Source organism: Pogona vitticeps, chromosome 3 (genome assembly GCF_051106095.1).
Source record: "Pogona vitticeps strain Pit_001003342236 chromosome 3, PviZW2.1, whole genome shotgun sequence".
NCBI lineage: Eukaryota > Metazoa > Chordata > Lepidosauria > Squamata > Agamidae > Pogona > Pogona vitticeps.
In genome coordinates this window covers 3,452,622-3,466,284 of record NC_135785.1, presented here as the reverse complement: position 1 = coordinate 3,466,284, position 13,663 = coordinate 3,452,622, and the positions used below count along the sequence as shown (strand labels likewise).

At 49.4% G+C, this 13,663-nt stretch overlaps 1 protein-coding gene and 1 pseudogene across 2 annotated transcripts in view; one reads left to right on the top strand and one right to left on the bottom strand.

The window, feature by feature from the left end:
* PCYT1A (phosphate cytidylyltransferase 1A, choline) overlaps positions 1-2,719 on the bottom strand; it is a 34,222-nt gene extending 31,503 nt beyond the window's left edge. For both annotated transcript variants that reach the window (XM_078389727.1, XM_078389728.1), the window contains exon 1: positions 2,568-2,719. The gene's annotated coding sequence lies outside the window, so the exon portion shown is untranslated. The remainder of the gene's footprint in view (positions 1-2,567) is intronic.
* A 1,971-nt stretch (positions 2,720-4,690) lies between these two features.
* Positions 4,691-8,155, top strand: LOC140705551 (cytoskeleton-associated protein 5 pseudogene; annotated as a pseudogene).
* Positions 8,156-13,663: the final 5,508 nt, after the last annotated feature.

Sequence of the window (13,663 nt, the reverse complement as noted above, 5' to 3'; positions counted from 1 at the left end):
AGCATGTATACATTACTGAAACAGTGACATCTATACTGGCTCAGGCATGTCCTGAGAATGGCTGATGGTCGGATTCCAAAAGATCTCCTGGATGGAGAAGGAATGCAGGAAAATTGCCCCAGAGGGAGACCATGGCTGGGATACAAGGATATCTGCAAGTGGGATCTGAATGCCTTAGGAATGGACCTCAACAGATGGGAACCCCTGACCTCTTATGAGCGTTCAGCCTGGAAGCAGGCAGTGCATCACGGACTCTCCCAATTCGAAGAGACCCTTGTCCAGCAGGCCGAGGCAAAGAGGCAGTCTCAAAACCAGCCAAATCAGGGAGCTGGACAGGGGACAGATTGTGTTTGTGTCTCCAGTGTGGAAGGGATGGTCACTTTTGAATTGGCCTTCTCAGCCACACGAGATGCTGTTCCAAGTCCTCCCTACAGAGCACGTTACCATAGTCTCTCGAGACTAAAGGATGCCTAATCTAAGATTGAAGATAGGAGGGCCTGGCATGCTCTGGTCCATGGGGTCACGAAGAGTCGGACACGACTAAACGACTAAACAACAACAACAACAACAATCTAAGATCATTAAAACCATAATGTTTTATCTTCAGAGAACTACGGTGATGTAGACAACACAGGAACACTTAGTAAAGCTGTGTTCAGAACCACAGAACCAAGTATGATCAAGAGTCCTCTGGTAAGTTGACAAGGGATGCAGACCTGGAAAGAGCTGGGATCACGATGCCACCCTCTTTGGTCCACTAGTTCACTCACTGAGTTCATATTTATCTCACACATAATCTGTTTTACATCAGCAGCATCTTCCAGACGGTTCCTTCTTGCATCCCAGTGGTGTATTCCAAAGGCCTAGCTCTCTTCATCCTCCTTGCATCAGTGCTAAAGTGCAACCAAACTGAATCTACACTTCTTTCAAGTGCGGCACGGAATTCATGACTCCCACAAATATCTACTTTCTTGGGCGGATCTCCTTACATGAAATACCTCCACCCTCTCCCTTCTGCATTTGTAGTACACTCCCTTCCAGTTTCTTCCTCGAGTGGAGCAAACACGGCCACCCCCAGCAGTAATAAGAGTAAGAGGCAAGAGAAGGAATACTTGCATTGATGCTCATTCCTTTCCCTCCTGTCCTTCATCTCTCCTGGTCAACCCCCAACACGACATTGGCCTGTGTCTGCATGGAGGCCGAGGCGGTCAAAGCTCAGAGCCCCTGATTTTGCTGGACTACAACTCCCAGCAGATAAAGCAAACACAGCCCCTAGTGAGGGATGATGGGAGATGCACTCCATCAGGGAGGGACACACGTTCTTTATCTCAAATACTTCTAAACCCATTAATTGACATGACCCTTCCTATCAATCAATCAATCTATCTATCTATCTATCTAGCTACCTATCTGATAAGGTGGCATATCTCTCTCTCCCTCTTTATTAATTTATTTATTCCCCGCTTTTTTCCAAGGTGGCTTACAACAATGAAAGACAATATTGAAAGTTGAAAACAATCGGTATACAATAGTTGGTTAACATCATTAGGAGACAAGGTTAAAACTATGAACAGGGAATAAGGAGGCATCTCTTCCTGCTCAAGACCTGATTCTAGTGATTGTCATTTAAACTGAACACTATCCTCTCTCTCTTCAGGTGTGATCCATACACACACACACACACACACACACACACACAGACAAATATCCCCCAAACCAAACACAGTCTCTCCCTCCCGTTAAAAGGCTGGAAATCTCCATGATTTCTCCTTCAGAACCCATCTGCCGTCCATTTGAGGTGTAACGATCCTACAGATCATCCACCTCCAAAAGGACCTGTCATGAGCAACTCTTGCAAACTGGAGGCTGTGGCTTCCTTTATGGAGTTGATCCATCCGCTCGCTGGCCTTCCTCCCTTCCTGCTCCACCACCAGCCTAACCTACCGAGAACGCACGTTTGCATAGAGGGATTCTTCTACACTTCGGGATTTTATTTCCTCAAACTTTTTTTTTCTTTGTCCTTGAGAGAAAGGCATAAGCTTGGAACACTCTTGGTCCAACCCCCCCCCCCGCGGCCCATCCCAAACCCTGGACTCCCAAAACTCTGCCAGCGCCCTGAGGCTGATCCCTTTGAGATCTCTCTCTCTCTCTCTCTCTCCCTCTCCAAATTAGCTAATGGTCACCTTAATCCTCTCCCTGAGCAAGGGCTTCATGCCCCCCCAAAACCCAACAAGACCCCTCCCATCAAGTGGGGATGCTTGTTTTAGGATGAAGGGTTTAGGAACAGGTGACGCCACCCCCCCCCCGGGGACAACTGCTGGGCTTGAGCTGAGGGGGGGGGCGGAGGGCTCCCCAGAAATGGCCGTGGGATTTCTCTCTTTCTCTCTGTGTGTGTGGGGGAGAGACCCCAGTCCTTGCCTGGTGGGGGGAGGATGTCCTAGGGGAGCCCCCTCCCCTCCCCTCCGAGGAAGACCCCCACCCCACCCAAGCCGCAGAAGGAACCTCTCCTCCTCCCCTGCTCGCCCACCTCTCACACACACACCCCTTCAAGCCAAGCTCCGACCTACCGGGCCCGCTGGGCTTCCCCGCCTCGTCTCACCTCGCCTCTCCTCTCTTCTCTTCCGCCCGGCTCCGTCCGCCACCACGGCCGCCAACAGGGCTGGGCAGGACCGGAAGTGCTCCCCACCGGCGCCTCCCGGGACGGACCTGCCTGCCAAAGCGTTCCGTCCTCCTTTGCGTCCCCCTCTGGAAACCCACACCCGCAACTCAAAGGTTCCGGTAGGGGAGGAGAAGAAGAAAAGGTCCCTTTTCAGAGCCAGCTGAGTTCTGTAGAGGGAGAGGTGTGTGTGTGTATGTGTGTTGTTTCTTCTCTCTCTCCCCCCCCCATATCTCTTGGGATGCCAGGAGTGGAGAAACCTTCCTTCCTTTCATAGAATCATAAAAGTTGAAAGGGGCCTATTTATTTATTTATCTTTTTTTAACCTAGGGTGGCTTACATTACTAAAAGACAAAATCCAAGGAAACCTAGTGGAGAAATAAGATTCCGTCCATCTGCAGTGCTGGCATTTAAAAAAGGGTCCTGGCCCTAAGAGCGGGTCCTTGGATGCAGTGGGATGACAGCCAACCAAGGAGGAAATCAGGGGCTTTTAATGAAACCCAGAGGTCTCCCCCCCTCCGCGATCCAATGACTACTATCCCCCAAACCAAGATCCAGCCATATCGCCTTCCCTGTAATTCACGAGCTGCTCTTTGCAGAGATACGAAGTGGTCAAGCTCAGAAAAAAAGTTACTTTTTTTGGACTGCAGGGCCTAGAAGTCTCTAGCCAGCTTGGCTACCCAAGGAATTTGGAGAATTGCAAAGAAAAAATTTATAAAAAGGAAGAGTAAATTTTGCAGGCTCTGCTCAGTGGCCAGCAGAGATACTCTGTATGTGTACGACCATCACCTTTTAAACACAGCTCCAGTTTTTGACACTGAGGATCCGAGCAAAGTCCCTAATAGATAATAGACTTGTCTTGGAAAATACAGAGATGGTCCTTCCTTGGGGTCAAGAAGGGTCCATGTTACTTGAACTCACCCAGTCACTTCATCATCATCTTTGGGTGAACCATGGCTAGTTGCAGGCTACGGGGCCCTGGGGTCACACCACCGGTACCCAAAGCCCGATTCTAGGAGACCTGGTGGGCCGAGGGGGGCTGGGGCACAGTGAGGACACAGGTCTCCTTCAATGGCTCCAGAGAAAGGCGCCTCGTACAGGAGGCACCGCTTGGACTTTTGGCTGTGCTTGAGTGGCTTATCTGCCATGGTTGGCGTTTGGTTGGGGAGGGTGGGTTGGTTTGTTTTGCAGGGGGAAATCCAAGGGCAAAAAAGGAAGCAGGAAAAGGAGGTGATGGGGAAGCCCTGGTTTGCCCACAAAGTGGTGGAGGGGTTAGTGCGAGGTGTCCAAATTGTGTGGGAAAAGGCCTCAGGGTCACAATACAAAGGCAGAAAACATCTCTACTGAAATGGACAAATGGCAGGTGGATTCTGGCCACTGTAGTCCTCCCTCCCTCTGGAATTTTATTCACTTTCTGCTCCAAGGTACAACCATGTTCTGCGTACCAATTTATCCTGCTCTATCTTTCTCTATCTTGCTCCAGTACTTTGGCCATCTCACGAGAAGAGAAGACTCCCTGGAAAAAACCCTAATGTTGGGAAAGTGTGAAGGCAAGAGGAGAAGGGGACGACAGAAGACGAGATGGATGGACAGGGTCATCGAAGTGACCAACATGAATTCGACCCAACTCTGGGAGGCAGTGGAAGACATGAGGGCCGGCCGTGCTCTGGTCCATGAAGAGTCGGACATGACTTAATGACTAAACAACAACAACCATGGTAAAAGAAAGGTTAATAACCACTGGTCTGAACCTCAGAGCTGTCCAACCAGCTCAAAAAGTTAAGACTAATGTATTGTTCAATGTGATAGGTTCTTGACTGCCTTGGCCTTTGCTACCTCATTCTTGCAGAAGCACCGGTGTCATCACAATGACAGCTGCTGGTCTTCAGGGCAGGAGTCCTTTCCTCATTAGTTGGAGCAGCAGGCTTCTTGGGAAGTCTCCCTGTCCCAAAGGCTGGAGACCATCAGCCCCTTTCCGGGGAAGGGGGGAAGGGCAGCCAGGAACATCCCCAAGGATTCCACCGAGCCCTTGAGTGCGTGTTGCCAGAATGTAATTTGCTCTGAGCTGAGAGCCACCAGCCGAGCGAGTGCCAAGCCACCATACTCCCCACGGCTAGCTCCAGTTCTAGAACTCAAGGTTAGCCAAGATGCTAGAGCCTCAGGATGCACCGGAGGAGGAACTTTCAGAAGAGTCATGTGAGCGGGCAGCCGCAGCCGTCCTGCCAGCCTCCTGTCTCCAACATCTGGACAGCCCCGACCCCCAGCCCTGCAGGCGGAATGATGCTGTAGATATCAGCAAGAAGATCTCGGCCGAGCTGATCTCAAAGATGCAGGATGCCAACTGGAAAGTCCGGAGGGAAGGGCTGGAGGAGGTGTTGAGGATGCTGAGGGAGGTCCATGCCATCCAGCCCACCCTCGGGGATCTCCCTGTCGCTTTGAACTCCTGCTTGCACGACTCCAACAGAGCTATCGCGAAACTGACCCTGGCTGTCCTGCAACAGCTGGCGAGGGTCATGGGCCCTGCCCTCAGGCCCCACGTCAAGACTCTGGGATTGTCCATCATCGCCATCCTAAGAGACAGCACGGGGAGCTTGAGAGCAGCGGCCCTCGCTACGGTGGAAGCCTGGGCCGAGCAGACAGGCGTGAAGGAATGGTTGGATGGGGAAGAGCTCCTGGCAAATCTGAAGAAGGAGAACGGCAGCCAAAGGCAAGGGCTTCTGGGGTGGCTGGCCGAGCAGCTGCCCTCGTCCTCCAGTTCTGTCTCCACTGACCTTCTGCGGTGCGTGCCTCACCTCTATTCCGCCTTGGAAGACAGGCATGAAGAAACACGCCTGGCAGCCTGTGAGGCCCTGCCCTTCTTCCTTCTCCACCTCGGTTCTGAGACGATGTCTGAGTCAGCCAGCAAGCTGAAGCCGGCTTCCAGGGAACAGGTGCTCGCTCTGCTGGAGAAAGCGAAAGCTGTCCAGCCAACGAAGGCAAACTCGGATTTCTCAAAGCCGCTTTCCGTCATCTCCAGGGGGACCTCTTGGTTCAAGTCCACCCTGGCTCCCATCCAGGAGTCCCCTACGGTCTCCTTTCTGGCCGAGAAAGTCGAATCCGGTGAGCTGGGCTTGGATCTCAAGAAAGCCAGTCCAGAAGGAGCCGTGCCCAAACCTAAGAGGCCTCCGAATGTCAAGATTCAGGTGAAATTTGGCATGAAGGAAGACACGAGCAAGCTGGGCCCAATCTTCATAGTTGTTCCCAAGGGAAAAGAGCAGAGGGCCAAGGATGAGAAGTTTCTCAAAGTGCTGAAATGGAACTTCCCCACTCCAAGTAGCAAGTACGTGGAGCAGCTGAAGGCTCAGATGTCCGGCTGCCTCTCTAACTGGCTGCAGGAGGAGATGTTCCACTCCAATTTCCAGCACCATATTAGAGCACTGACGGTGATGACCAAGCGCTTGGAGGCAGAGAAGGAAGGGGTCATCAGCTGCTTGGATCTCGTCTTGAAATGGCTCAGCCTGCGTTTGTTTGACACCAACACGTGGGTGCTGATGGAAACGTTGGAGTATCTCAGGAAACTCTTTGCTCTGCTGGTTGAGGAGAGGTACCAGCTGACGGAGATCGAGGCCTCCTCCTTTCTGCCCTACCTTCTCTTGAAGATGGGGGTGACCAAGGAGTCCATCCTCAAAGAGGTCCGGGCTATCGTGAGGCAGGTCACCGTCGTCTACCCACCCTCCAGGACCTTCGTGTTCCTTCTGGAGGGAGCCCAGGCCAAGAACGCCAACCAAAGGGTGGGCTGCCTGAAAGAGCTGGGATGGCTGCTCAAGGCTTACGGTCCAGAGGTGTGCCAGCCCAACCCGAGCAAGGTTCTGAAGACCATCCTCACCTTGACGGGAGATTCAAACAATGCTGTTCACATGGCTGCCTTGAGAGTCGTTGCCATAGCCCGGAACGTGTACGGAGTGGAGGCCTTCAAGATGATTGGGAATATATCAGACAAACACATGAGTTTGTTAGAGGAAGATATCAAAGAGGTCGAAGGCAAGCAGGACAGGGAAGAAAAACTGGGGAGTCAGTTCCTTAATCTTAGTGCTAGGGTGGGCTCAGCAGAGGGCTCCAAGCAGAGCCATGGAACTGACAGTGACTCCGAGGAAGAGGATTGGGTTTTCCACCCAGACGAGCCTGGGATGGAGAATGCGGACGTCATGCCCTTCTGCAGTCACCCCACAGTGGACAACATCTTCCTCCAACATCCACCCCGTGAATCTCCAACCAAGGGCGGCAATCCTCTCAACATCGACATGGTCATTTGCCAAGTCGCCAGTGGCAACATCGGCACCAGCGTGGAGGCTCTGTTTCAGATCCAAGAGGTGCTAAACCAGGAGGACAAAGTGGAAGCCATGTCTGGCCATATCAACCAGTTCCTGATAGCCTCTGTCCAGCAGCTGAAGTTCATTCACCGGCTCTATGTAACAGCAGAGGAGGAGATGAGGCGAGAACAGGTAATCCAGCTCTACAGGTGTGTCGTTGGTGACATGATATCCCTCTTCCATGTGGAGGAACTGGCGCGGGAAGCCTCTGCCGGGGTGCTGAAGGACCTCTTGAGTAGCCTCATCACCCTTTTGCTGGATTCTCCAGTAGAAGAGCTTCAAGAAGCACAAAAATTTGCCCAGTCTGTCAGTTTCTTGATCACCAAAGTGCTGGAGAAATCGGACCACAACCGAATTCTGAAGACTTTGCTCCTCATCCTGCGAGAAGTCATGACAGCCAGCGTTAGTCTTGTGGCCTTTTCTGAAATGGTGGCCAAGTGCTTGTGGAAAGTGGCAGGGCACCTTCCGGAGACCATTGAGGGTGTCAATGTGGACCAGGTCCTGCTGGATATCCATGTCTTCATGAAGGCTCTACCCCAGGAGAAACTGAAGAAATACCAGAGCAGTTATCCTTTCCGGGCCATGAAGACTCTTGTGCATGTTCTTTGCAAGCTGAAGGGGACGGAGATCTTGGATCATCTCACGCTGATAGAAGACAGGAGCGAGTCTGAGCTGGAGGCCTACTTATGGAAAATTGTTGGGTACCCGGGAGAGCAGGCTGACGTGGAGGCAGAGGAAGCCCCTCCTTCCCCAGCTGAAGACAAAGCGGACGACACACTGGCAGAGATTTTTGAGAAGATCCGTTCCAAGAAAGCGGCCAGGGCAGGCCTGGTAGAGCTGTACGAGTACAAAGAGAAATGTCCGCAGGCTGACTTCGAACCGTTCCTGAAGAACTGCTCCCTGTTTATCAGGAGTTACGTCAAGCGCGGCTTGGCAGTTATCGCATCAAAGAGAGAAAGGAACAACTCTTTTGCAGAGAAACCAGATTAGGCTGAGGCAGAGATTTCGCCCATTGCGCTCAAGCCAGCCCAAAGAAAAAGTCGCTGGTGCAGGGAGTCCATGATCTAACCATCTATTCTATCCACAAGAACTGCTTCTCAGGCCAGCAAATCATTCATGAGGTCTAAAACCTAACAATAAAATCAACCACTGGCCTAAAATAGCCAATGACTCTTGGGTCTCAGGGGTTGGCTGATGGGGGGCTGGCTGTTTCAGAAGCACCATCTTGGTATGTTAGGGTGTTTCTCTGCTTTAGACGTCACCATTCAATGTAGCACTTATGTGCTCTGCATTTCTTTCCAGGTTCAACAACAACAAAAACAGGAGGATTTGGGCTGGCCTTGATAGAAGAACTAAAAAAACCAACTTCACAGAGGTTGTAGGGCAGTGGTTCCCGACCTTGGGTCCCCAGATGTTCTTGGACTACAATGCCAAGCAATCTGGGCCAGCATAACGACTGGTGAAGGCTTCTGGGAGTTTTAGTCCAAGAACATTTTGGAACCCAAGGCTGGGAAGCACTGCTATAGGGGACTGGACCTGGCTCAAGAACCAACCAACCCACTTGGGCCTTGGGCAACAGTGCACGGAATAAGGCTGGCCAAGGTATGATTCTGAAAGCCACCGGGCGGTGTTCCAGGCTTTGCTGAGGGGTCATTTTGTCGGTACCCAAAGGTTGACAGAAAAAGACATCTGTAAATCACATGGACTGGGCTTACCTAGAGTCCTGGGGAAAGCTTATATACTTACCTGGCAGGGGAGAGACCATGATCCCGGGGAAAGCGCTTGTTAAATATCTAACGAACAGAGGAAACCTGCCATGGTTAGCAACCTGAGGACTGTACCACACATTCATTCAAAACAGGCCTTGAGTCGTCCGTGGGTGGGATCAACAGGCCACCTGCGGGGGGGGGAAGGTCCCCTTGGAAGGGGCTTTGACTTGGGCGGCTTCCTTTCCTTCCACTGTAATCTCACACATTGTCATAACACCTTTCTTCTGCCTAATGAAACACATTTCATTTCTGTTCGACTAAACTTCTCAGTCTTCCTATAAGGACGTACCTGAAGCACAGAAGATATACAAAAGAAAGACCACTGAGCAAGCTTGGGAAAGGGGGCAGTTTGCTTCCTTGCGTGGGGGTGTGGAAGACACCTCCTATTCCACACGCAGAGAGTTTCACATCTCTCCTGTACTTGTCAAACACAAGCTACTGTGAGCAATAGGGTTGCCATGGCCACCCACAGAATGAGGATCAATTACCCGGACTGAAATTTCCCCACTGGCATCACAGGGGAGTCTAAAAAGCCCCATGGAAAGATGATCTTTCCATATGCATACATTCTCCATTATTCTCAAGATAATGGAAACAGAGACTTCCATCATCTTTTGATTCCTGATGTGGAGAAATTACAGACAATCTTTTTCTCTCTTAACAAAAGAAACTGTTGCAGAGTTTTGAATTTCTGATTCAATTCCTTCAGCTGCACAGCAGAAGTGCAAGGATTCCCAGAGCAGAATAGTTTCAAGTTCCACCCAGAGTAGTCCACTCCTTCTCTCACTAATTGGCACTTACAGTCTCAGTAGTTCACTTTGAGATGCTAGCAGGAGAAAGAATGAAAACGGTTCTATACTTACTGATATTTACTTTACAACAGCAGTCAGACAAACATAACTGCTTTCAGCAACAAACTTCAACAGACTTGAGAGAGAGAGAGAGAGAGAGAGCCTTCAAAGATTTGAGGCAGCGGTGTTGTGAGCACAGATGGATTTTCTGGATTTTTTGGGGGGATGCACAAATCCCATCATTCTCCATTCTGGGAGTCCTCCCTAACAGACACCTCCATGTGGCTCACCTGGGAGAAAGACCTCAACCAGAAGGCTTTGTAGCTGACCTAGGCTGAGCTCCGGCCAAGCGTTCTGGGCCTGTCCCAGGAATGAACAGGAAGCTCAGTGGTCTAGAGATCCCAGGGTCATTTAGTCCAACCCTTCAAGTCAGATGAGGAACCGTCCCTCTTAGCAGAAGTCAATGGCCCTGCCGGGTGTCATTTATTGTCATCTCCAGTGATAGTAAAGGTAAAGGTAAAGGTTCCCCTTGACTATTTTTGTCCAGTCGTATTCGACTCTAGGGGGCGGTGCTCATCCCCGTTTCCAAGCCATAGAGCCAGCGTTTTGTCCGAAGACAATCTTCCGTGGTCACATGGCCAGTGCGACTTAGACACGGAACGCTGTTACCTTCCCACCGAGGTAGTCCCTATTGATCTACTTGCATTTGCATGCTTTCGAACCGCTAGGTTGGCGGGAGCTGGGACAAGCTACGGGAACTCACTCCATCGCGTGGATTCGATCTTACGACTGCTGGTCTTCTGACCCTGCAGCACAGGCTTTTGCGGTTTAGCCCGCAGTGCCACCACATCCCCACAAAGTGCTCAGGCACAGAAAAAAGTTACTTTTTTTTGGACTGCAGGGCCTAGAAGTCTCTAGCCAGCTTGGCTACCCAAGGAATTTGGAGAATTGCAAAGAAAAAATTTATAAAAAGGAAGAGTAAACTTTGCAGGCTCTGCTCAGTGGCCAGCAGAGATACTCTGTATGTGTACGACCATCACCTTTTAAACACAGCTCCAGTTTTTGACACTGAGGATCAGAGCAAAGTCCCTAATAGATAATAGACTTGTCTTGGAAAATACAGAGATGGTCCTTCCTTGGGGTCAAGAAGGGTCCATGTTACTTGAACTCACCCAGTCACTTCATCATCATCTTTGGGTGAACCATGGCTAGTTGCAGGCTACGGGGCCCTGGGGTCACACCACCGGTACCCAAAGCCCGATTCTAGGAGACCTGGTGGGCCGAGGGGGGCTGGGGCACAGTGAGGACACAGGTCTCCTTCAATGGCTCCAGAGAAAGGCGCCTCGTACAGGAGGCACCGCTTGGACTTTTGGCTGTGCTTGAGTGGCTTATCTGCCATGGTTGGCGGTTGGTTGGGGAGGGTGGGTTGGTTTGTTTTGTAGGGGGAAATCCAAGGGCAAAAAAGGAAGCAGGAAAAGGAGGTGATGGGGAAGCCCTGGTTTGCCCACAAAGTGGTGGAGGGGTTAGTGCTAGAGGTGTTCAAATTGTGTGGGAAAAGGCCTCAGGGTCACAATATGTAGGCAGAAAACATCTCTACTGAAATGGACAAATGGCAGGTGAATTCTGGCCACTGTAGTCCTCCCTCCCTCTGGAATTTTATTCACTTTCTGCTCCAAGGTACAACCATGTTCTGCGTACCAATTTATCCTGCTCTATCTTTCTTTAAATTCTGTTTGGGTATAATTGGTTCTTCTGCCTCCTCCTTTAAAAGATGTTATTTTAAGATGATAAAAGGATCATTGGCAGTGTCTAGCTCACTCCTTTTCAAAGTTTAATCTTCGGGTAGGGTACAGGTACCAATACTGTACATCTCACACCTTGGGCACAAGCATACAAACGAACATGCATGAACTTTAAGGCACCATGGACAGTGCAGGCACTCATTTCTTCTAATACAGCATTTAACGAACGATGAAGTGTCAGCTATATTTTGAAAGGACGCTTTCCTACCCTTCACAATGTCTTACATCCAAAGAACAGCTTCTCTGCTTAGCTTTCCAGACGTAGGCAGAAAACAAAACGACTAAATCCAGCCGTTGGAATTCAATCTTCAGCAATTTAATTAGATTAGGCATCCTTCAGTCTCGAGAGACTATGGTAACGTGATCTGTATGGAGGACTTGGAACAGCGTCTAGTGTGGCTGAAAAGGCCAATTCGAGAGTGACCATCCCTTCCACACTTCGGCAGCAATACAGAACGGGAAAATGTCGCTTGTACTATGACTTCTGGTATAAGGCTAAGGATTTTGCCAGTCTTTTCATCTATGGGAGGTACCATGAATGGATTGCCTCCTGTACCTGTTAACTCTTAAAAGTTTCACCACATCCCTATGTATCAGTTAATTTAGGGCCATGATAATATTCCTGCCACGTGCAAACTTTTCCAGTTTCACCATACACAATGGGTGAACAGGAGAGATGTGCGTCACCCCTCCAGCTCAGTCCACAAGCCATCAGTGAATTTATCTTGTTTTTAGGGGGGAAACCATTTCCTGGTCAATTTCCGAAGAAGTAGCAGCTCTGTTAATTTGTTTGTGTTAAACCCCTTGAAGACCGACATGATTATTACGGCATCATTTTTTCCCCGGACCAAGGTCTGCTTTATCAGAACATGGACTCTTTGAAGTGGACTTTCATCCTTCCGTCACGAGAAATTTGTCTGCCCATAAAGTCACTCCCTAGTGGCTTTATTTGCTCACGTCCTTTTTTGCCCCATTCACTCTGTCTGTTGCCTTCGTTTGCCCTTGCACTTTTGTTTCAAGTGCAAAAGGCTGAGCAAATATGCTAAATAAATAAGTGAATAAGAGAATGCCAGCTGCGATACATGCATGGGAGGCGGAGTGGCAGCCCAAACGAATCTGTACAGTGGCTCTTAAAGCACTGTAGCCAAGCATCAGAGCTGTTATCTTTCAGCCTCCTTGATCTGATTGTGAAGGTAACTGGACTGGACCTTTCGTGGCCACTTCCAGAGGGCTGTTTTGCACCAAGCACAGTTGCAAGGAAATCTAGAGCTGAATGAAGCAAAAGGTCCTGAAACTGTTTATTCAGTTCTTCAGTGGATCTTTGTGATGTTTTATCTGTACACAAAACAGTTGCAGCAGCAACTGAGAAGATTCATGTAGAAAATATATATTTATATAAAAGAGAGCATCTGTAGATTTCTTTAAAATGGAGCAGTTAGTCCAGCTTCCCCACTGTTGTTTAAACAATGAACTTTCTTTTTTGACTTTTTCATCTGTGTCAATAGAAGAAACAGCCAAAGGCCACCGCCACACAGAAGAGGCTGTCCTAGAGGAAATGAGAGAAATGACAAAACTATGAGAAGAGCAAATGACAAATTTGGTATGTAGCATGGCGAGGATTTGTGCTACATTTAAAAAAAGAGAGAGGAAAAAAGAGCAAGTTTCTAGATACCCTGTTACCCCCAAAATAAGCCCTAACCTGAAAATAAGCCCTAGTAGGATTTTTCAGGATGCTCATAATATGAGCCCTACCCCAAAAATAAGCCCCAGTTAAGTGAATTCCCACCCTTCATCCTTGTGCAGCAATCAGAAGAAGATGGCAGGACTGTAAAATAAAACACCTCTTGAAAATAAGCCCTAATGAGTTTTTTGGAGCAAAAATTAATATAAGACCCTGTCTTATTTTTCAGGGAAACACGGTATTACAAGAAATGCCCTCTATTATCCTATGAGCTTTAGCTGGTGAAATCTCCAGCGCCAGAGATGGGTGATGCTTGGGTTTACCTTTAAAACCTAGGGACGGTGGACCTCAAAAGAAACACCAGCCCTGATAATCTCCCTATAGTTTTTCTGCTGCTCATACACTCACCAACCTTCGCTGCCTGGATTCGTATAACACTGGAGAAAAGTCCTCCTTCTCTTCCTGAAGACTGGACTTAGCTTTTGAGTGATTATACAAGCTCTAACACTACTATTTTTCACACCACATTTGGGGACAATCCCTTCTACACATGAAGAAATTCCTTTTGTCTCTCTTGAAATCTCCCATTGTTTGAAGCCATGTTAAATGACTCAA